The 25,628-nt window shown below is 36.8% G+C and overlaps 1 pseudogene; it reads right to left on the bottom strand.

The window, feature by feature from the left end:
* LOC105070529 (dual specificity tyrosine-phosphorylation-regulated kinase 1A-like) lies at positions 1–23,358 on the bottom strand (annotated as a pseudogene).
* Positions 23,359–25,628: the final 2,270 nt, after the last annotated feature.

The following is a 25,628-nucleotide window of genomic DNA, read 5'->3' as shown; positions in this document are numbered from 1 at the left end:
CTCGTTTCAATTTAGTCACGAGCTAGCTACAGGACTCTGCTGCACACAAACTCCTGTCATGGGGGACTCTTCTCTGTCAGCCCCTTACCTCATTGTCCGATGTCCTTCAGTCAGGTAATGTGCAGGACCTGTATTAGCAGAAAACTGGTACGTTGGATGTCCAGCTATGCCAGTCTCTTGGCGGGGATTGGAGTAGATGGTTAAATTAATGTCCATAGCTCCATTCTGTCCGAAGTCCAAGATATTAGCAGCCACTGGGCGATTCTGGTAGGCCTGACTGCCTTGATTGCCAGTAGAGGAGGAAGATGTGGAGGAAGAAGTAGTTGAGGAAGACAGGGATGTCATGGAGTGGTGACAATGGCCAACCTCCATAGAATCCTGGGTAGAGGAGCTATTTGTTGGAGAACTGTAGACCCTTGGCCTGGTCCGGTTACCCAAGGCTCATTGTCCATGGTGGTGCTGGGAACTGTTTCCATGGTGATGATGCAATGCATTCTGTTGAGGGGCTACATGGAAGGTTGTTCCTTGAATGGGATGAGTTTCAACAGTGACTTGTGTGGGAGCTTCAGTGCCTGACCAACCAAGGGGAACAGGAAATTGCTGGCGCACCTGGAAGAACAGATTTTAAAAGGATTTATTCAGAGTATCGCTGCCAAGTTTCAATCTTCAATGAAAAGCTACAACACTAGCATTTACATTAATTAGAGGGTTTTGAAACTTTAATGTGTTAGATAGTTCTGTAACAAACTTCCAAATACGTTCAAGGGTGAAAAACATTTTACTATGAAATCTTCAGCAAGTTATACCCATAAACAGGCTCATATATTTTACTGGCCACCTTCTTTCCTTGGGAGCATTGCTTATGCCAGGGGTCAGCAAACTTTTTCTGGAAAGGGCCAGAGCGTAAATAATTTCTTATGGGTCACAAAAGAATTCTTTACTGTCCCCCTAAAGCCCCTCCCCTCTCCATCTTTCCTGTTTTGATAAAAGCCCTACTACTCATCCAGCGGCGTGACCATCCCTCCATTCAGACAGCCAGCGAGCACTACTGAAGCCACCTCCAAGCCAGAGCCCAGCCTGGCCTCTCTTCTCCATTTCCAAAACCTGACCCTAGATGAGGCCACTACCATCTCTTGCCCAGACTAACAAAACAGCCTCCTAAATCAATCAACTCCCGTCTTCCATCCTTGCCTTTTTCCAAACCACTCACCAAAGAATAGGAAGAATAATTCTTTATTAAAAGCACAAATCCAAGTTAGGCAAGAAAAGGAAATAAAAGGCATTCCAATTGGAAATGAAGAAGTAAAACGGTCACTATTTGCAGATGACATGATATTATAAAGACTCCATCAAAAACCTGTTAGAACTAATAAATGAATTCAGTAAGGTTGCAGGGTATGAAATCAATAACAGAAATCTGCTGCATTTCTGTACACTAATAAGGAAATATCAAACAGAGAAAGAACACAATCCCATTTACAATGGCATCAAAAAGAATAAAATGCCTAGAAATAGATTTAACCAAGGAAGTGAAAGACCTGTATATTGAAAACAAGACACTAATAAAAGAAATAGAAAACAAAATAAATGGAAAGATAGTCCATGCTCACAGATGGCAAGAATCAATGTTGTTAAAATGTCTAAACCACCCAAAGCAATCTACAGAGTCAATGTAATCCCTATGGCAAAATTCCAGTGGTCTTTTTTAAAAAAAATAGAGAACAAATAATTCTAAAATTTGTAATCCACAAAAAAACCACTGAATAGCCAGAGCAATCTTGAGAAAGAACAACAAAGGTGGAAGCATCATGCTCTGTGATTTCAAACTATAATACAGAGTTATAGTCACTAAAACAGTATAGTATAGCATAAAAACAGACACATAGATCAATGGAACAGAAAAGAGAACCCAGAAACAAACCCACACATATATGGTCAATTAACTTATGATAATGGAACCAAGAACATACAATGAAGAAAGGACAGTCTCTTCAACAAGCTGTGTTGGGAAAACTAGATAGCTATACAAAGGAATGAAATTCAACCACTATCTGGTATCAAACCCCAAAATTAACTCAAAATGGATTAAAGACTTGAACCTAAGACCTGAAATCATAAAACTCTTAGAAGAAAACATAGGTGGTAAGCTCTTTGACACAGGTCTTAGTGATGATTTTTTGAATCTGACACCAAAGCGAAAGCAACAAAAGCAAAAATAAGCAAATGAGACTATATCATACTAAAACACTACTGCACAGCAAAGGAACCAACAAAATGAAAAAGCGACCTACTGAATCAGAGAAAATATTTGTAAATCGTGTCTCTGATAAGGGGCCAGTATCCAAAATATATAAAGAGCTCATAAAACTCAACTGCAAAAACCCAAACAATCCAATTAAAAAATGAGCAGATCTGAATAGACATATTTCAAAGAAGACATACAGATGGCCAACAGGTACAAAAGAAGATGTTCAACACCATCAATTATCAGGCAAATGCAAATCAAAACCATGACAAGTTATCCTCTCACACCTGTTAGAACGGCTATTATCAAAAAGACAACAAATAACAAGTGTTGGCAAGGATGTGGAGAAAAGGGAATCCCACTGTTGGTGGGAATATTAACTGGTGCACCCACTGTGGAAAATAGTATGGGGGTTCATCAAAAAATTAAAAACAAAACAACCATATCCAGCAACCCTACTTTTAGGTATTTATCTGAAGAAAACAAAAATACTATCTTCAAAAGATACATGTACCCCCATGTTAACTATAGCATTATTTACAATAGCAAAAACATGGAAAGAACCTAAGTGTCCACCAGTGAATGAATGGATAAACAGAACAATCCAAAACCCATGTGCCATCTGCACAATCTATACAATGCTTATCTCTCCAACCTTTCCCTCCAGCCACCTGGGCTCTGACTATACAGGGTCTTCCTTCTATTCCTCCACCTGGTCAGAATCTTTCAAATGCCTCAGGGTATTTGTACTTACTGTTCCCTTCTGCCTAGAATGCTCTGATTTCTAATTTCTGCTTGCATGCTTCTTCCACACCCTTTCAGTTTCAGAATCTCCCCTCACCACCACGGCTAATGCTGCCCCAACTTCTGCAGCACAGGCTACTAGTTGTCCTCAAAAAACATATTCTTCTTCCTGAGCACATGACTGCACCCCATATACTAGCCTTCCCTGTACAAGACATGGCCGTGTGACTGTTTTAGTCAAAGGAATGTGAATGAAAGTCCCTATGTCATGGCCAGATATGGCCCCTAAATTACCTCCCAAGTCCTTCGCCTGCTGGAGGCAGCAGACAACTAGGCCCTCAGGGACCAGCAGTCGCAGGATGGTAGGGGAGAGCCACACCCCTAACCTGAATACCCATTCAGGACTATTACATAAAAAAGAGTACTTTTATTCCTTTAGCTACCATATTTTGGGGGTCTACTGATCTGTTATCAGTTGGGCCTACTTGAATTAATATAGTCCAGCCAACAAACAGCTATTCTCTATTACATTAGGTTTTGTTTATTTACTGTGTCACTGTAAGTGCTAGGAAGGCAAAGACTGTGTCTTTAGCACCAGTAGCTAGCACGGATCATTAAGTATTTACTCAATGAAGGTGGTCTCAGAATCAAAATTGCAGAAATACTATTGAAAATAATCCAGTAGAAAAACAGAAAGTTCTCAGAAAACACTAATGGTTTTTAAATTATGAAGCTACTCACAGGGAAATATATACATGGTCTTGTGGTGGCTCACAGCGAAAGAGAACGTGACAATGAATGTATATATGTTCATGTATAACTGAAAAATTGTACTCTACACTGGAATTTGATACAACATTGTAAAATGACTATAACTCAATTAAAAAAGTTTAAAAAATTAACAAAGCTACTCAAAATTCATGCATAAGAAGAAATGAACAAAATATAACTATACTCTGTCCAGCACCATTTTTCATTTCAGACTTCTCCAAAGGTGATCACACTGACTGTGTCTCCGAACTCTGTTACTGGGAAGCTAAACTGGTAACACTACATGGAGGGCAACTTGGCAACAGCTAACAAAATGACAAACCACATTATTCTTTGACCCAGCAATTTCACATCCAGGAATTTTTATCACAGACAAACTGCATGTGTGGATGATTTACATAGAGGGTTATTTATTATGGCATTATTTGTGGTAGTAAGAAAAGACTGAAATAAGCTAGTATGAGCTACTGATATGACTTACAGAATATCTAAACAATGGAATACTATGACTTAAAAAAAATGAAAAAGCTCTCTATGTAATGATACAGAAAGATAAATATATACATACATATAAATTTTTTAAATACACGTGTAACATGTTAAAATAAAAAACCAGATGTGAAACAGTATGCATGGTACGCTACCATCTGTGTACAAAGGTTAGGTGAAGAATATGTATTTGTATTTGCTTGCATGTGTATAAAATATCTCAAAAAGGATACATAAAACTAGTAACATTAATTTAGAAATTAGGTGGCTAGAGGACACAGAAGGGAAGACGGCTCACTGAATCCTCTTTTGTTTAATTTAAACCATGTGAATGTATCAACTATTCAAAAATTAAATGAGAAAAGAGCTGAGGCAAATAAGGCACAACACTGACATCTGTTACACACAGGTGGGGGCCCAGGTGGCTTGGACTACTCCCTGGATCGTTTTGTGTGTTTGCAGCATCAACTGTATTTAGAAGGAGAAAGGGAAGAAGGAAGGAAGGTTGTTCTAGAGAATCAGGGAAAGCCTTTGGCAGTGATATTTAAGACCTGCAGGATACACAGTAGTTACCAAGGCAAGGACAGAGGAAAGGAGCACTCCAGGCTGAGCGCAGACAATGGGAGAAACGTGAGAGAGAACACACATTTTATATTCCAAAAAGTGAAGAGCATCCAGTAAGACCAGAGAGGAGGACGAGCAGCCTGCGTAGGGGCCGGACCGCCGGAACCACGGTAACCCTCCTAAGGAGTCTGAATTCTTTTTCAGTACAAGAGAAGGCCAAGAACTGGATCAGACTGCTTGACTGAACACTGACTCGGCTTCAGAGAAGAGAACGGGATAGACTGGTGAATGAAACTGGACGGTGGAGGACCAGTCAGAATAGTCTTTCTAATCAGATAAACTAGAGATGGTTGTCGCAAGGGGGTGAAGTGAGGTGGGGAGAATAAAAACACACACAGGCTATTCAGAAGCACGCTCTCCACCCTCTGATTCGCTGTGGGCATGAGGGAGAGAGGAGTCCGGATCAACTCCCCAGGCGCCAGGTGTACAACCTGAGCAAAAGGGTGAGTTCAGGGCCATTTGCACCAAGAACAGGTAAGGGCAGGAGGGCAGTGGTGGACGTGGAAATGACGGCAGCTGTTCATGGGCCGCATCTGGAGTGTTGTGTTGTGGAGCCTTTCAAAGTGATACTGACAGTAGATGATTAGAAATAAAGGCATGAGGTTCAGGAGTGACATGTAGGGCAGAAATAAAGATGTTAAGTGATGTGCCTCAGGACAGTTGCTACGGTCATTGGTTAGAGCTGTGAGGTGACCAGGAAGTGTGTCATGTGAGGGAGAGGGGCACAGGGTTGGAGGAGGAGAATCCAGAAAGGAGACAGCGGGGGTGGGACGGGGTGGGACAAGGGACAAGTAAGATGGAGGAGAGAGCTTCGAAGAGCAGGGGCAAGCCAGTGTTGTCAATGTGAGTGAGGAACAGAACGAAGTGACCGTGTGCCCTCTGGGCACCTCGTGACAACCACTGGTGACACTGCAGGAGCAGCTCTTGGAGCCGGGAGGCAGCCCAGCTGGGGCGAGCTGAGGAGCTGGTAAGGGGGACAAGACAGAGCCCACAGGAAGCAGAAATGTGGGGCGAGAAAGACATGGGCCAGGGCAAGGTTTTGCTTCCGACGGGAGACCTGGGGATGAGTAGGGGCTGCAGACAAGGAGAGACATGGACAGGACAAACGGAGGCTGGTGACACACAGTGAGGAGTCCCTTTTGTAAGGCTGTTCCTTACACAGTGATGAGTGAGAGAGAACAGAGGAGGCAAGACCAAAGGTTTCTGAGAGGAGAAGAAGGGTTTGAAACCATTATTAAAGAGAATGGGAGAGAGATGATGGCAGAAGAACCAGGAAAGCTTGCCCAGGAAGGCCGGTGACCATGAGCAGACAGCTGCACATGCAGATTTCTGCACCAGGGACAAGGGCTGGTGTTCATCAACTTCAGTTTTATTTCACTCATCAAATAATATACTGGCCTCTTGTTATAAAACACCGCTATGCAGTACTCAGCATGAATTAACTTAGTATTTTACAAACGGTATTTAATGAATATTTTTACTACCACCATCTGCTTCACCCCTTAAAAAATTTACTTAATTAGATCCTCTTTAACAGGTTTGAAAAACAAAAAACCTCCAAACAAAAAATGAAACAAAACAACATGGAGGTGAAAATCAAACTACAATTCAGAATCAGATTCTGATTCAGAATGTAGGCCTGTCCATAATCAAAGGTCACAGGAGGCAGAGAGTGCAGTAATTAAGATGAGCCTCAGAAAGTTACTTAACTCACTGAAGTCTCAGTTCCCAATGTAACATGAAAATCCACACTGTGTGAGGCTCAAAATGCTGCCGCAGTAAATGAATAAACACGGAAAAAACACTTGGAGCAATGGCTGGTATGCGCTCAATAAATGTGAGCTATTTCTAAACAAGGATGTGATTCTTCAGTCAGAAATAAATTAGAATGCCTTATAAACGAGGAAGGTACGGCCCTGAAGAGTAAATGACACAATCATTCAGAAGACACCTCGCACCCAGTACTGCCCCCCCAGGCACGGCAGGGCACGGGATGAAGGGCGGTGCCAGGGCCCACCTGCGGGCTGTGTGTCTCGCAGTCCATGGCCTGGACAGCCGCGGAGAAGTGCCCGCTGCTGTGCAGGTGCTGGTGCGTTGGGTCCGACCTGGCTCTCCCACTGCTGCTCGTCCCCGACAATCCACCTGAAGTATCACAGCACAACACACCTTGTGAGTTGAAAGCTAATTCTGTCCAAGTACATATCCTGCAACTGTACCATTAAAACTGGAACTGTGTCACCAAAAAAAATTCTATTAATGCGAAAGTATACCAGAAAGGCATCCAATTCTCTGCGGTCTTTCACATCAACCACTGAACTAAAATGTAACCAAGTTTGGTTACATCGGGAAAACTCAAGCATGTAGACCAAGTATTTCCATTTTAAAAACAATTTAAAATTTTGGTTTTGTTCCCAAGCAGCATTTACTGACACATATAACTAAGTGTTGGAGCTTCAGGGGAGGTGACTTTTTTTTTTTTTTTTTTTACTACCCACAAAGAACAGATTTAAGGAAAATAGTTCTTCCCTACCCATTAACAAACCTTAAAAACACTTTAAAGTAACCCCCACTTTGAAAAGAAAAGGGTAAACATGTCAAAGCCTAATTAATCTCAAAAGAACCGACCTGAGCTTGAAGACATACCAGAAGTGGTGCCCGAAGACTGTGACTGCTCCATGGCGGGGCTCGTGGACATGCTATTATTCGTGTTTGTACTTTCGTCAGCTGTCTTCTTGAAAAAACTGTGCTGCAGGGCATAGTAAGGTTGAATTTGAGTTTGGGGGTCATAATCAAACATCCTTAAAATGAGGTCTTTGAACTTCAAGTAGTCAGCTACTGTATGGCCCGATTCCCCAGCACGACGCCATCAGGTCCTCCTGTTTCTACTCCAAGAATATTATGAAGTTTATGGGTTCCTGGTGGTTTATACTCCTAAAAAGAAAGATGAAAAGACTTCCTTTAAATTTGATGGAATATGTAAAAGCCTACATAACATCAAATATGTTTACTTGTATGATATGTTGAGGCCTTTATTAAAAAGAATGCTTTATAGTTAGAGCCTCTGTATTTTCACACATTACTATTCTGAATGCACTGTAGTTCGGAGAAATTCAAAATAATTTTGAGACCAAAAATGACTATAAAGATCATCTAGCCCAGGGATCAGTAAAATACGTCCTGGCCCAGATTCTGTTTTTATACAGCTTCAGCTATGAATGTTTTTTCATTTTTAAAGACTCTGAAAAACAAAGCCAAGTTAACAATACGTAACAGAAGCCCATGAAGCCTAAAGCTTTACAGTGGGGTCCTTTGCAAAGGCAGCGTGCCAGCCTCTGCCCCAGCCCGGGGGGGTGGGGGTGGGGGGTGAACCTCTTTTCTGCCCGATGCACCTGTGAACTCAGGTGTACTTCCTCAGTAACCACGGCTCATTAAAGCTGTTGGGATCAATCCTAATAAAGAATCCCAGGTCTAACTCTCCCTGCTCCTATTCAGATAAATCAAAAGCAAATTATTTATGCCTCCCTTTAGAAAATATATTTGATAATAAATTGTCTTAGCATGCACTGAGATTTTCTGGAAACTCATTTTTCAACAAATAACAATATAACCTTTAAAATCCCTAAGACTGCTGAATTTATTCAGAATAGTATCAGTGGATTTTTGTTTCTAAGAACAATGTAGAAATGTGCAAGAGACCATTGCTCTTACTCTAAAAATCAAGAACAAGCCAGGCAGGCAAACCACAAAATCACTGCTTTTTAAAAACCCATCAGAGAACTGAGGACTAAAGAAACCACAATTAACTAAATTCTAGAAAGTGAAAAGCCTTTCCTAGGAGAGAAGAGACTTATGGTGGGAGAAGAGCAAATGCCACAGATCTGAGGAAGGAGAATCCAGCCCAACTCCAAACCAACTTCTAACAGCTACGTGTGGCTAGGCTGAAGAATGGGACAGGCAGAGACCCGGAGAGGATCCCCCAGGGCTCTGCAAAGTTGGGCCTGGAGCAACTGGATGGGCACAGATGGCCCTGAAGCACAAGTAGTTAGGAATGGGCTGCTGGCTGTTCAACATGTATAAAAGATCGCTCCAGTCTCCACAAACACTGTTTAAAACCTATGAAGACAGTGGAGAATAGAATCTAAGTTAAACAAACAAAACAAACAAAGCCCAGATTCAGCTAAACTACAAAGAAATTGACTCAGTCTCTTCACACTCATGGTCTGGAGAGCGAGAGGCATGCCTCTTTCTACAGGGAACCAAGATTCACTTCCACCTCAACTGTTCTTAAAGACACAAAGTCCAGCACACATTTAAAAAATTACAGACATAAGAAACAAAAACTGGGTCCATAATCAAGCGAAAAAAAATAGTAGAAAACCTACATAAATAAATGACCCAAATGTTGAAACTTGCAGAAAGGCATTTAAAAGTAACCATGGTAAGAAGAAATTAGTTCAAAAGGCAGATAACATGTGTGGACAGTTGGGGAGTTTCAGAAGAGAAAATTAAAACTATTAAAAAAAAAAAGGTAAATAAAAATGTGAAAATTTCAGAACTAAAAAATGCAGTATCAGAAATGAAGAATTCATTTAATGATTTTTAACAGCAGACTGGATTCAGCAGAATTAAAATAGTGAACTAGAAGACAAAGCAAAAAGAATCATCCAACACCCCCCACAACTAAACTAACAAAAATTAACCAAACTAACACACAAAAGGAAAGCAAAAGGAGTAAACCGAACAGAGACCTCTGAGATAATACTGAGCACCATACATTTAACTGGAGAATTAGAAGAAAGAGTGAAACAGAACATTTGAAAAGATAATGTCTAAGCATTAATTAAAAAAAAAAAAACTGGAAAGAGATCAACCGCAGATCTAACTTAGCAAACTCCATGGAAAATAAATGTAAAGAAAACAATACAGAAGGACCTAATAGTCAATTGCTGAAAACTCAAACATTAAAAAAAGAAAAGAAAAGAAAAACCTACCAGGAAGAAGAGAAATATTTTATAAAGACAACAATGCTTAGTAAAACCAATGACTTCTCTTTAGAAATAATGTAATACAGAAAAAAAAATCATTAACATCTTTAAACAATATTATACCATCACTCTCTTCTGCCGAAATGTAAGCCTAGAATTCTATATCCATTGAAATGTCTGTATCTATAGACAGTATCTTCCCCCAAATAAAGGTGAATAAACATATTTTCAGACAAACAACTGGTGAGACAATTAATCAACAGAACTTATTCATTATAACACAAGAAGTTAAAGGAAGTTCTTCAGGCTGAAGGAACATAATACCAGAAGGAAATCAGGAACTGCAGAAATGAAGAACTAACTATATGGGTAAAAAAGAAAGAACTTTTTATTATCTTTATTTTTTATGTCTTTTTAAATCTCCTTAAAAAGTCCTTTTTAACTTAAGCAGCTGATGTGTCATGAGGATTATGACAAGCGCTACATGATGATAAGCGTGGAAGGGTCAGATAGCGGCACACGATTATTACATGGTTTATCAAGTGATATAATATCCTGTTAAGGTCAACTGCCAAGTTAAAATGCATATAATAAGCAACATTAAAAATTACACAGAGAGGAATAGCTAAAAAGGCAGTAAGAGAAGATGAAATAAAATATGAAAAAGTACTCGACTCAAAAAAGAAGTCAGGAAAGAAGGAACAGGGAACAAAGAACAGAGAAGAAAAACAGAACACAAATAAGACAACAGTCTAAAATCCAAACCTGTGAAATACTAAATGGGCCAAATATTCATTGTGAAAGAAAGATACTGATTGGGTTAAAAAGCATGACTCCACTACATGTTGTAGACAAGTCATACTTTATATATAAAAACATGAACAGGTTTAAAGTAAAGGGTAGAAAATATATACTATGAAAATGGTAAGAATTAGAAAGCTGGTACAGCTATAGTAATATCAGACAGAGTAGACGTAAAGACAAACCATCAGTAGAGATACAAGTATTTCCTGGGGATAAAAGACTGAATTTATCACTAAGTCCTAATAATACTAAATGGGTATACCTATTAAGAGAGCTTCAAAAAACAAACAGCAACTAAGATAAGATTAAGTCAAATCCAGTATTACTGAAGATTATGCACTCCTCTCAGTTATTGATAGAACAAATATACAAAGATACAAAGTAAGGATGTAAAGAAAAGTATCAAACAACCTGACCTATACTGACATTTATAGACCACTACACCAAACAAATATAAGTGTACATGAAACACACACCAAGACAGCTTACATGCTATGTATAAAACAAGTCTCAATGGATTTTAAAGGAGTAAAATCATGTTTTCTGACCACAATGCTACTATATTAGAAATCAGTAAAAATAAGATATCTTTAAAAATCCTTGGACTTTTGAAATTACATAACATTCTAAATAATGAGCCAATAAAGAAATCACAAGAGAAATTAGAAACATTTCAAAAAACTGACAGTTAAAACATATCAAAAGCTGTAGGATGCATCTAAAGCAGTGCTTAGAGGGAAATCTATACCATTAAAAGCTATAGGAAAAGAAGAAAGTTTTTCCACATTCAGAAGCTTGAAAAAACCAAAGTCAACCTAAAGTAAGGAGAAAAAAGGAAGTAACAGAGGGAAAATCAATGGGAAAGAAATTAGACTAAGAGTATGAGAAGAATCAAAAGCCAGTAGTTTGAAAAGATTAATAAATTCACAAATCTGATAAACCACAAGCAAGACTAATAGAGAAAAAAGGAAAGAAAACACAAATGACCAATATCAGGAATAAAAGACAGACTATCACTACCAGATCCTCCAGAAATTAAAAAGACAATTATGAAGTATTATGGGTAATTTTATAGCAAATCCAACAACCTAGATGAGAAGGACAAGTTTCTTGAAATATGTAGCTACCCAAGTTGACTCAAAAATAGCTATATATTTACAAAATACGTCAACTACAATCAATAAAGAACATCCCAGGTCATGATAAGTTCCACTAACTCCATTAAACATTTACAAAAGAAATAACACCTGTTTTACACAAATTCTTTCAGAAAAAATCAGGAAAGAATACTTCCCAATAGTTTTGAGACCAGCATAATCCTAAAATCAAAATTTAATGAAAATATTACAAAATTTTAGACAAATATCCACTTAACTACAAAGAAACTAATCTCCTATCAACAGACCAGCAAACTGAACCCAGCAACATGTAACAGGACAGTATACCAAGAGTAAGTGTGGCTTACCACAACATGAGCTGAATTATTACAAAAATTAATTCATGTACTTCACCACAAAACAGAAAAAAAATCATATGACCAGTAGTAGAGTGCATGCTTAGCACATACAAGGTCCTAGGTTCAGTCCCCAGTACCTCCATTATAACCAAGCAAACAGCTTTCAAATCACGTCTACAGAAACATGAAAGGCCATGTGACACCATTCAAAACCCATTCATGATTTAAAAAAACAAATTAAAAAACACCTCTCAAAATATTAAACATAAAAATACCACTCCTTCAACTTGATAGAGGGCTATGAAAAATACATAACTAATGTCACCGATGTTGAATGACTTTTCTTTAAGGCTCAGTACATGGAAAAATGTCTATTCTCATCATTACTATTCAGTATATGGAGATCCTGTCAGTATAACAAAATAAAAAGAAATAAAGGTATACAGATTAAGAGAATGAAACTGTTCATTCATGAGGACATAATTATTTAACAAAAGTCTGCAGAATCCCAAAAACAAACAAACAAAAACCCTAGAACAAATAGGTAAATTTGGCAAGGTGTTAAGACAGAAAGTCAATATACAGAAATCTACTGTATTTCTACATATTAGCAATGAAAAATTAGAAATGGTATTTTAAAAATAATGACACTTAACCCCCAAAATTTAAAACTTAGAAATAAATTGAACAAATTTAGTGCCAGACTTCTGCACTAAATGCTACAAAATGCTAAGAGAAATTTAAGACCTAAATAAATGGATAAACCATGTTCATAGATTAGAAGAATAACTACTGTTAAGATGTCCATTCTCCTGAATGGAATCTCAGTGCAATCCTAATGAAACTTCCAGCCGGACTTTATATACAAATTTATAAGCTGATTCTAAACTTTACTATGTAAATAGAAAGGACCTAGAGGGGGGAAAACCCAACAATTTTGAAACAGAAGAGAAGAGCTGGTGGGCTTATATCACTTGAATTAGAGACTTACCACAGAGCCACAGTAATCAGCAATGTGGCACTGGTTCAAGGACAGACAGACCAATGAAACAGCAGAGTACAAATAAAGATCCCCACACAAAAGATTGATTGCTTTTGGATAATGTGCCAAATCAGATCAACAACTTAGTGGTAAGCATATGAGCAAAATGAACTTCAACTCTTATATCCCCATCCCATACTCAAAAATTAATTCAAGAGAGACCATGAACTCTGACCGTAAAAGCTAGAATCAAAACAAACGACCTTCAAAGGAGTATCTTCACAAACTTGAGGAAAGTAAAGATTGTTCATAAAAAAAGCTGACAAATTTTATTTTGTCAACATTAACATTTTCTGTTAATCAAAAACTACAACTAAGCAAATAAATGGGCAACTCACAGTCTGGGAAAAAATAGTTGTCACATATATGTGATAAAGACTTATATACACTATATGTTAACAAAAACCTCCTACAACTCAATAATTAAACATTCCTATAACAAACAGGCAAAAGACTGGACAAACTGTCACAAAATAAGATATATGAATGGCTAATGAGCACAAGAAAAAGTGTCAACATTATTAGTTGCGAAGCAATGCAAATGGAAACTGATATATACCCATTAGAATGGCTAAAATAAAAAAAAAAACCAACCATATCAAATGGTGAGGATGTCATACAACTGAACACTCACATGTAGGGGGAATAAGATGACAAGACTTTGGGGGACTATTTGGTATTTTCTTGTGAAGGTAAACACACATATACTCTAATGACCTGGTAACTCTACTTCTAAGTAGTGACCCCAGAGGAATAAAAACATGTGCACAAAAGATTTATGAAAAATGTTCCCAGTAGCCTTATTCATAATAGTCCTAAACTGGAAACAACCCAAACAACCACTGAGAGGTAAATACAGATAAATTACAGTATTTCCATTCAAAGAAATACTACGATGCAATTAAAAGGAATAACCTCTTAGACACACAACAATATGGATGAATCTTCAAAAACAATGTCTGTTAAGTGAACAAAACAAAATAATAAATACTAGATTCCATCGACAAGAATTTTGCTTATGAAATAGTTATAACTAACTTATAATTACAGAAATCAGAGAGAGGGTGGGATGACAGAAAAGGGTCACAAGAGAACTTCTGAGGTGGCGGAAAGAGTCTTTTAGGTAGTGGATACACTGCTGTATATAAGTTAAAACTCAACAAAGTGAACATTTAAAATATGCATATCTTACTGTATATAAATTATACTTCAATAAAACAGCATCAATTGCAGTCTTAATTCTTCATCCTCCTTCCCCACCAAAGGAAAAAAATACATAGTAAATATGAATTTCATTACTAGGAAGCAAAAATGGGCTCTTGAAACATAAAATGAGAAATTAAGAGTAAAAATAAAAATCACTAAGGAAATAAACCACACAAACATACCTGTTGACAGTGCATGCACTTCTATTTATACTTCTGGTTAGAACCCCTAGTGCATCTGTCACAATGTAATCATTTGGTTATGGATTTGATTTTTTTGTTGTTAAAAGTTTATTTGTTTAAAGAGAAATAATTATTTTACACTTTTAAAAATTAATTTTCTTAAGTCAGTTGCTAATTGCAACTAAGGAAAATCTCATAAAATCTATAATTAGTATATATTAAATGTAGGTTAAGATACTTTCAATTTTAAGAAGGGAAAAGATCTATCTACTCTTTTTTGAAATGCCCCCCAAAATAATTTAAAATAATAATTATTATAGCCCAATTTTGGAGAAATGATAGGTTACAGCCCATAGTTAACTGTGGTTTTCCTAAAGCAGAGATTAGGGAAATGGAATGAGATGAATGTTTCATTTAGAAAAAGGGAAAAAATAGCAGAAGTAGGCAAAAAACTTCAAATTGGAGAAAGAAGCAGAAGCCTGTATCACAGAGAGATAAAAACATTAAAGAGGCCTCATATCCTCCACGCTAATTAAAATCAACTGGTAGGAGCTACTCTGAATGCTGGTGAAGCTAAGGAGGAGTCCCAGGCTGTGCTCTGGTTCAGTGGGAAAAGGGGCCATGACTGATAAGCTATGTGGACAAAGGCAAAAGGACTCAGGATGTCTGCTTGGCATTTTCCATCCTTTCTTTGTGTGGAGCAGGTATCATTTAGCTGCCGGATATTGCACTGCCTGAAACTTTAGACAATAAGGCAGAATGCAGTAAGTTACAAATCAGCTGTGAAAGCTACAACTACATTTCTTTTTAATATTCTAAAAAAAAATTGATATTAAAAGTTAAGACTCCATAGCTGAAGGTGAATTACAGCAAACAACATCACCTTCAGTTCACTGGAAATGACTCCTGGTGGCAGCATCGCTAAAATGCAAGGGCAAAATAAAAACCAGCGAAAATGCAACCTCTTAAGTGCTAAAAATGCAGAACTACAGTCACAGGGTGTCTGGTACATATATCACACACAATCATATGTTTATAGATTATATCCATCTTATACTAGAAACAAACTAGATTACAAAACATACGGTTATTTTCAGATATACAAAACAAGGAGGTAAGTCAAGATGTAAAATTGTCATCATTTACTCTTTTAAACTGACATAGTTTAGGCATCTGAAAATTACTAAAACAAACCTAACATTTTAAAAACCTCACTTCCAAAGATTTTGGAGATGTGAGATTCCTGCTAGCCACGTCATCAAGCTGGGAATCTGAAATCTATCAAAGGTCCATCCAGTCAGTTCATATTCTTGTCACAAACTGCTTGAGTCAAAAATCCTTCTCTCTCATCTCAACTTAAAAAAAAAAAAAAGCCATTCACTGCAATTATGACTTCTACTGTTCACAGCTGCACTACTGTTAACTGTGACTTCACTGTACACCCAAACTATAAGAAACAAAGGTCAAATCTACTGATTCTACCATTGAAACAAGGAAGGGCGATTTGATCGGCTGCCTCAAAAGGCAGAGACATATAGATTTTTTTCATTTTTTCAGTTTTATTAGGTAGAACTGTTACAATATGCACATATGCACTATATACTGCACGTTTTAAATATATATATATTTAAAACGTGCAGTATATACACACACTGACATAGAGTTTTCAAAATGAAGCCTTAAAGAGAACCCTGAGGATTAATCAAACACTGGTCTATAACAGATAGTTTAGGTCAAACTATAAAAAATATATATACTTAAGTTACCAATGGAACCAATTAACTGTAACACTGATTTCAAGTAAATACAAAGTGTGCTTAAAGACAGTTCAGTGAAAAGAAATAAAGGCTCAAAAAAAATTTTCCCTGTTTTACCCACTTTCCATCTTTGTTTTTTTTAAGTTCCAAGTACCATCTGGCAACTTCTCAAAGAACTTTCTTGCTTTTGGTGCTTGGTCAAGAATATGAGCAGGTGGAATACTCAGAATTTCCACTGTTTTATTCATCTGATCTACCCGTATTCAAAATAAAAACAAAAACCCTGTCATTTCTACTGTAGTACATCCAACTTCTGCTCATCAATTCATTCATTCATTCATAAATTATAAATGCAGTGAGGGAGCAGGCGCACTTCAGGCCTGGCACAGGACGAGTGCAAGGGCCTGGCAGGGCCTGCGGCTAGACCAGACAGGAGGTCATGTGCTGGGACCGGTGGGAGAGAGGGAACAGGAGCAGAGGGAGTAAGGGACCTTCAAGCTGCTCAAAGGACTTTGGCTTTTACAGTGAGTGAGGTGGAAGCCACTGAAGTTTCAGGCGATCTTAATATTGTTTAAACCAATGGAAAAGGTACTATTACAGGGTAATATTATTTATTATTAAAAGAAAAACAAATATACACTATGGTAGTTACTGCCAAACAGGAGCTCACTAGCTACAGTGAAGTGACTTAAAAGGAAGGCAGAAGGGACAGGTTCCTGACACTATTTATTGACAGCTGTATAACCCAGGACAAGTCATTGCATTTCATTAGTCTTTCTCGTCTCACATGTGTAAATGAATCGACTGATCATGATCTGCAACTTTTAACTTTTCTTTAAAAAAAAAAAAAAGAAACAAACAAACAAAAACCCAGAACTCCACAAGTGAATAGTTTCAAAAACCACTGAAAGCCCAGTTCCTCTGACTGTGAGGGAGCCTGGCCTCTCCCTCCCTCCCCTGCCCTCCTACCCCTCCCCGGCACTGCCTTTGACTTGCAACAGTCCTCTAGGAACACAGACTGAAAGCCTGGGGACTAGAAGAATTACATTAGTCTGTAGATCTAACTAGGTTCTCTAGTCCTAATTTGCCCTAAATTATTGAGATCAAATATCCATCAAACCTGCCTACTGGTCATCATTTACTTTAACTCCAAATCATACCCTCAAAATTTACAGTGACGTTCACACTGTTTTTAGGGTGGACTTCAATTCTTCAATATCATCTTTTCCTGTTATTATACTTAAAAATCAATAAAATTTATACCAAAATACTTATTTTTCTAATCTAATTTACCATTCTCCTTCATCAGCAGATTGAAAGATCTCACCTTCTATTTCATAATTCTACACTTCACTATTATATAACTGAAAATTTTAAAAATGGATAAAATCAAAACTGACCTAACACTTGAATGATTAAGCTGGTAAACAGACACCTTTTCCTAAAAACAACTTGAAGATTACACTGTCAGAGGTTAAAAACAAAAAACCATGAAAACAGAAACAGAATTTTTAAAGCAATCCACCATATACCTCACTGGCTCCACTGAACAGAGGTTCTCCAGTGTGCATTTCAACCAAAATACACCCAAGGGACCACATGTCAATAGCAAGGTCATAAGGCATTCCCAGCAGCACCTCTGGAGACCGATAAAAGCGACTCTGAATATACTGGTATATCTGAAATACATTTCAAAATAGTATTAATGCCAAAATAAGTTTTTTTAAATTGTGGTCAACATTAGATTAAGAACAATACTCTAATATTAACAAAAAAAATAGAGTTATTATAGTTTCATTTGTTGGTTTCAACATTAGACTGTGAATGTTATTTAAAGAACTAAACATTTCAAGGGAGTGGTTAAATCTGTGAAATACAAAATACACAAAATTCAAGCTCTTTCATTTAGTTCAATCCTAACTAGTAATCGAGATGTATCTCAAAAATTATGCCTTATTAGAAGAAAATATTACTGAGAACTATTTATTTCTCTATTAATTATTCTTTCCTGCTATGGCTAACACTTGGTTTACCATGAATTTAACAGTTAAACTGTATTTAACCTAAAGATTTAAGGGTCAAATAAACTCAGTAGAATGTAACTGAAAATTCAGACATCAGCACTATACTAGTCTCACAGACAGATCCTAGAAACATGCCACAGAGATTCAACTGGGAGTCATTTCAGACTAATCACTTCCTCTCCACCCTGTCCTGCCCACCTCGCTCTAAGACTTCTTAGAAAAAGAAAATCTTGAAATGTATTATTTCCAACGAAGTAACCTGAGAATGTCTTGAGATCAATTCATTTCCACATAGCCATTTTGAAATTACATCTAGAAATATCACTAAAGCAAAGACAGTTTTATTTAAAAACGGAAAGAAAGAAACAAAATTGTAACTAAACTTCCTAAACTTAACACTCAAACCAGGTGGCCAAGCAGCATGGAGCTGCTTCCTCAGAAAGCTTCTATGGCCCCGACCTACAACTCCAGCCAAGTCTCTGAGAATAAGCTTTGCCTCCACAAGCAGCTCAAACTCAACCTTAAGGGCTTCTCAGAGTGAAGAAATTCTAATTCAAAGGGACCAGGAAGAAGTATTACATTTCCAAGTTTTTATAAGCCAGTGGCATCTGTTAAGCCCCAAAGACTCTCTATTACTGACACTGTCTTATTTCCCAGCTTGTGAAAGGAAGTTGGTCAGCTACCTGAGTAGCAGTTAGGTTATCCACAAGGCTGTGCTCCAGGATCCCCTGACCAATTTCTGCTGAGACATAATTGCCCTACCATCTTCTAACACTGAGCCAGCAGAACCAGGTTAGGACCGCCGCATGTCTACTCTGTAAATGACTTCCAGAGAATTCTGATATACTCACACAGTTTAAAACTTGAGCTAAAGGTACAGTTGTGTCAGTTTGGCTGGATAGTAGTGTTTGACATTAGGACAGAATATATGATTTGATTTAAATAGGAAAACATTTTGCAAGACTAAAAATCTATTCAAATAACTCTCAAGATGGGCATGTATTTTCCATTTACAATATACTTTATCCCACAGAGTATCTTCTGATTTTCAGAGGCATCTGAAATTTGCAAACCTTGCTTCCTACTCCTTCAATTTTTAAAAATATTTTCAATGATTTATAGCAATCACTACCATAAGATAATTTGCAAAAAATAACAAAAGGACAATCTTGTTAATTGGTCATAAACCTTCATGATTAAATTAACCCACTATATTTAAAAGCTGGAAAAAAGTTGGACAGGACAGGAAATTTCATGAATTTGGAAAACCAAGAAATAGAAAGCCAGTATGAAATAGTAGTATCTGAATGTTAGTTATGCTTTCACTTTTTTTTTAAAGAAATGTAGTTTCAAATACTTACAAGTAAATAGAAATAGCACTTAAAATGAATAAAGTATTATCAGATGGTGACCCTAATTCAAGAAGAGAATAACCTACAACTTCTATTTTATATGCAAAACACTGCTAACGTAGCTTTCATAATGCCAAGAATTTTAGGGAAAAAATGCTTTCCTAAATTAGCTACACCTAAACCTACTTATTGCTATGGACATGTCTGTTTTTTGCACTCTGAAGGAAACTAGTTTGGATGTGTCAGAATTTATATAAGGAAAAAAGGATTTAAACTTATTTGTCAAAATAAGTTGATGTTTATCAACTGCATAGCTTCTACACTGTATTACCATGTGTAATGCAAAATTACCTGCTTTTTTTTTTTTAATCCATCTATTTTCGAGGAAAAACACTGCTTGGATCTATATTTAGAGAAATATTTTATAGCAAAGATTCAATGTTCTAAGTACTGGAATCTCCCCAAATTTATACTAAAACCCCTCTTTGGGAAATACAGTTAGAACAAAGCACCTAATATTTAACATATTTGTCACCTATTTTCTCTTAGTCTTTTAGCATACATGTAATTTTTTAAAATAAACTTTGAAAAACCAACACCTTCTAATTCAAAGTATTACTGTTTGCAATTTAAAAGGTATCTCCTCAAAGTATCAACATAAGTGATTCAATGCTACATTTTAAAGATAACCATCCTATAATTATCTCCAAACTGTACACAGATTAATAACACTTCAAGTATCTACCTACACTGTTCTACTTATTTCTATATTTTAATTTACAAGTCCTGAAATATACTTACCCGCTGCCCCAAATGACAAGAACTGCCGAAGTCAACAATCTTGATTGCACTGCGTTTGGGGTTACAAAGAAGGATACTCTCAGGTTTTAGGTCACAGTGAATGATACTAAGTTCTGGAGTCACAAGGAAAAGCAGTACAGTGCACATTTGCTGTGCAAACTTTCGTGTTAGGTTCAAAGAGACACGTCGAAAACTGGTGTTCCTCAACAAGTCACAGAGGTTGTAGGACAGCATTTCAAAAACTAAACAGATGGTTTCAAAACATAAAGTGACATTTTAAATGCACTGAAAGAGAAAAATGTTTCATTTTAAATTAAACATACCAATTAAATGAGAATAACATACACATGAACTCACAGTTACAATGTCAAATGCAGAGTGAAAATCAAGTTAAAATTTGGAGATCAGCATTCTACAGTAAACAGCACATTCTTTAAACAGTTAAAAATATCTAAGTTGTTTATCTACTGAATTAAATAGGTACAGTGTCTGCCAATAAGCAATTTATGATACAAGTACCACCACTGCAAGGCCTTGTGTACCCCTGTTCTCAGGGACCAGACACAGAATACTGTCATGGTTATTCCAGATAGCCCTGTAGAGAAACTTCTGTTTCAAATGATACTAAAAGACCAAAACGAAGGTAGCCTTGACAAATGGTTGTTTTATATCATTCCTGTTGAGTTATAGGTGCTCAATCTGGTATATGTAAGAAGTTTTATACTGAAGGGCAATGCTTTAATTTATTGAATGACTTCATCTCATGTGAAGTCAGTGTTAATACTTAAAGCACCACTTTTTGAAGCAATGTGTTGACTATTAAGCCTTTTTAGAGGGTCCATAGTTATAGCAAGTAATATATTCTATGCTCTTTCTCCATTCATAAGCCTACTTATCATTTCTAGACCATGGCAGGGACCAAATAATCCACATAAGAAATTATGCTGCATGGTTTAAAAATATTTTAAAAAGTAGACTTTTTTTAAGTTCAAAGACTTAAGACTATAAAACTCATCAGAATAAGTTATATTGATCAATCACTTCAAAATAAAAAGTAATTTATATCATAAAAAGGCAACACAACTTCCAGACACCTTAAATTTAATGTATCTACTCTACTGGCAAGGCTAAATCTAAAGGTTTTTTTTTTTTTTTTTGGCTAGTTTTCCAATATAGAACCTCAGTTTCTTGAGACACTGCACATTAATTCAGCATCTTCCTAAAAAAGTTTAAAAAATTCATCCAAAAGAGTATCTGTAATGACTAATGCAATTAATGATCATTAAAGTCAGTTTATTAAAAACAAAAATGACAGCCAGTATTGTAACATAACCAAGTAGCTAACATTTCATGTTTTCTTTCAAAAAGGCAAAATTAAAATGTTATAGTAATGCTATCAATATTTTGTCTACCACTTAAGCAAAAACTCAAAATAAAACACAAGAGTGAAGAGGAAGAAGAGGTGAGGTATGTTCAGATCATAAGTCAAGCATCCTCAGAATGTCCTTCCCGGTCTTCTAACCCATTGAATGGAAATGTGCCCAGTTTATACTAAGTTGTAACTAACACTGAAGACCAAACATTCAGTGAATTAGACGATAAAAGGGTTCAAATGCAAATGTTGTTACTATGGACTGTATCAGATGATCTATAAAGACACTAAGGAAGAAAATGAATAGGATAAGCTCATTTTATTGCAACAATAAGGAAAGAAGGTGTTTCATATATGAAATCTAATCTGAGTCACGGGACCATGTATCTTTAAACATCAGTGTTTGTTTCTATCATCTTGGAGGCCACAATGCCCTCTCCTAATTTATTAAAAAGGAGTTTGTTAATAAAACTTAACCTCATGGTTACCAGGTAAACCAGCCAGCATTTCTGAACATGAGTTGCTAATATATGCCTATTTTTAAAATTACATAATTAAATGATCCTAAGGTCTCGATCTTAAAATTTATAGCATCTTATTTTTATTGGCAGCAATTTGTTTCTTCTTGGTGGCATTTCATTTCAGTGTCATCAAATAAAATATTGATGTCTGACGATCACTGGCATCTTAGATTTGATTAAAAACAGTATTAAAGAATATATAATTAGAAGATAGTTTACCCATGTATCAATTGGCCCTAGAAGTCACTATTTTCATAACTCTTCTGTCCCTTTTTTTTTGTTTTCAGAGCCCTGGGACCTTGGGTATGTTACTCCTTGAGACCATCTGCAGTATAAGGATTCTACCACCTTCCTTACAGGACTGCTATGACTATTGCAGACAATGGAGGAAAAGCACAAGGAATATGGTAGAAGTTCAAGACATCGTGGCTGTTATTTCTTGAGGAAGACATTCCAAAAATGGTTCTATAATCACTAACAACATAGTACCTCACTTCTAATTTCTGAGCTGTATTAGAAACGATTAAAGTTAACAAAGAAATCTCTGGAGTTTAATGTATCATTAAAGCAAACCAATGGCACTCATAAGCTGCAAAAAAGAGAGAGAGAGACTATTCTTATTTGTTTTTAGACTATGTACCACCTGGAATGCCATTCCTAAAGATTTAAAATACTACCGCCAGATCAAGTAACATATATAGATCTGTATGCCCTCCAACAGAAATAACTGATTTTTATTCAATCACTTTAAGATAAAATCAACATATTATCATATAAAAATAACATTTAACTCAAATCTTTGGTCTGGGTCAGGGCGCACTGCTTTGTCTGTCAGTCTGTTTACCTATGTAGTATCTCATTTCAGTGTCATGTTTGTTCATGAGCTCAAGAAGTCGCACTTCTATCTGGGCTTGATCCAGAAAAGCCTTCTTGTTCTTTATTATTTTAATGGCAGCCCATTCTTGCTCCACACCATCATGCCTTTACAACCTAAAAGCGAAAAAAGATAAATAATATCTACTTCATTAACAACAATTTACAATTCACCTTAATTATACATTTATCTAATTCCCATTTTGATGACCTTCCTAAATATGAGATCCTGTCCATTTCCATTCAACAGCATCCATTCACTACTTTATTGTCACTTTAAGTCAATCTTTTCAATTGGATTTCTTTTGCATCCTTATAGTATTTCTAAACATCCACAAGGTAGATAAGTTTCTTAACAAAATTAGAATAACTATTTTCCTCTTTCAAAAATAAATTATGAATGTTGACAAGTGCTTTGGTTTTCCACCTTTCTTACTAAATAACATTATAAAACTGTATGTCTGACTATTCTTTTAATGAGAGAAAAACCTGGTTTAAATTCCAAGTATCCATGTGAGATATTTAAAAGTTTGTAAGTCACCTGAAAAATGTAGATAACTTTCTAAATTTAAATTAGATTTTCATCGGCATATAAGAGAATTAGTTTAGACTAAAAAAATTTTTTGAAATAAGCAGGAAATAAGTTAAAATACCATAATTAGAGGATTTTGAGTTTTAAAATGAGAATTAATGCTAAGGAAACTGAAGTGTTCATGAACAAATGACTGCACACCTCTCATTTTAAACTTTACTCATTTAAACAAGTTTCACACTGTTGACAAAGAAATTTACATTAAAAACTAGGAAACAAACACAAAGAAAACTTTATCTATACAAATTAGAAATAACCACTATACCTGATTAAATATTCTTACTTTTGTAATATTATATACAGCCTGAAGAGATAATAGCTTTAGACACATTTTCTAGCATATTCAGAAAGTCTGGAGATGCATGCAGAACTCCAAGTGATTCCAATGTTTTGGGTGAGCATCACTGGATTAGAGGAAGAAAATGGATGCACGGTCCAAGATCCATATCAGTCAAGGTTATTGTCAATGACAGATCATAAATGGTTTAGTTGAAATCAAACTTGAAATAAAAAAATGCAGTATCTCTGGTTTCACCCAATTCTAAAATAAACTACTGCCTACTGCCTTTTAAATCAGAGGTGACCCGTGTAAACATCTGACCATGACCAAGTGGTTTTGATATTCTTCTCTTTCACTGACCATACTGACTACATCAAGAGTGGCAGTTTAGTGCCCAGATCCTAATGGTCTCCAGGACAAAGGCCACTAACAGGACCCCAACTATTTACTGACTATGCAAATAGTTAACTGGCTCAGTGGTAAAACAATGATTTTTGACCTTGAATTATACATTCAATAGGCAGTTTTCAAGGATGCCAATGTCCAGAATTCAGTCAGAGAGATTCTGAGTTCATTAGTCTGGAGCTTAGGCATCAGTCCTCCCTCCCCAACCCCCATCCCCAAAGCTCACTGGAAATTTTCAATGTGCAATCAGGACTGATAACCACTGGCCTAAGAAATGAAGGAGCTGCTTATTTGACAAGGACCTGGCAGAGAATTTAGAGAAAGCCTGACAAAGTCAATAAGGAAGAATTTATTTGGCGAGTGACAGGCCCTGACCCTGAACACACTTCAGCCTAGGAGAAAGGCGTCAATCAGTCTCATCTGGGGAAATGAATCCTGATGTCAAACAGGCCTGTATTTTCACAAGTATATGATGCTAGCGTGCTCTTAGAAATCAGAGTATGAGAAGAGGTAAAGGGGAGGGGGAGGATCACTGCGAGCTTGAAGGTTAAGTGCCAGGGAAAACTAAGTTCAAAGAGCAAGCCGTGTGGCCCCGACTTGCACAGTGGGCATCACAGAAGGCAGACGCCACCCTGCTGGGGGCAACTGCCAGAGCGTCGGTGTGATTTTGAGGGTGGAGACAGAAATCACTCCACCCAGCGCATTCACAGCCTTACTTATGTAAGCGGTAGGCCTCAGAAACACGTTTCCTTAAGAGGCTCTGACAGAGAAGTAGAAGCTGCTTCTGACAAGAAGTAATATTTTGATACAGAAGGGCTCCCATAACACTGAGAAACCCCTGACTCAGAAGAAAGAGGTTAGAATTAAGGGAAAAGGCCCTGAATTATGTATAATTACAAAAATTCCTTGACATCATGGAAAGGGGCAGGCATACTGTACACGTGACACCAGGGCCTGGCAGAGCCACCCCAGAGCTGCAGAGCTCTGCTAACAACCTTGTTCGTACCTCCTTCAGGTTTCATCACTTAGGTGTGTCCTAGTCTCAGCCTGTGGCTGCTAGTGGCTTACAGTATTCTTTCTGTCCTAAACACGATCAGATTCAC

This window comes from Camelus bactrianus, chromosome 6, assembly GCF_048773025.1.
Source record: "Camelus bactrianus isolate YW-2024 breed Bactrian camel chromosome 6, ASM4877302v1, whole genome shotgun sequence".
NCBI classification, from domain to species: domain Eukaryota; kingdom Metazoa; phylum Chordata; class Mammalia; order Artiodactyla; family Camelidae; genus Camelus; species Camelus bactrianus.
Note: the sequence above shows the minus strand (reverse complement) of the source record. Positions and strands in the feature narration are given on the sequence as shown.